Genomic DNA, 295 nt, shown 5'->3' with positions numbered 1-295 from the left:
CGGTGTTGTTTTCCTATGGCATCAAGTGTGAAATCTTGAAGAAGAACAGAAGTTGTAAGAGTTTTAATATATATAACTATTAAACTCTGATTTCATATAAAAATTCCTTTTCCATTATTGCCCTGAAGTGAATATTTAATTGGCAGCCTGATTTTCAGCAGGCAGCGAAGCATACAGGTGAATACAAAAAGGAATTGCTTTCATGCTGTTACCAACTACTGGTATATGATTCCTCTCCAGGCTGACTCATATTTGCTTCAGCTGTCAGTGGAGTGTTCCTTCCTGTTTCCAGTGG

The sequence above is a fragment of the Gallus gallus genome, chromosome 6 (genome assembly GCF_016699485.2).
Source record: "Gallus gallus isolate bGalGal1 chromosome 6, bGalGal1.mat.broiler.GRCg7b, whole genome shotgun sequence".
Classification (NCBI taxonomy): domain Eukaryota; kingdom Metazoa; phylum Chordata; class Aves; order Galliformes; family Phasianidae; genus Gallus; species Gallus gallus.
Note: the sequence above shows the minus strand (reverse complement) of the source record.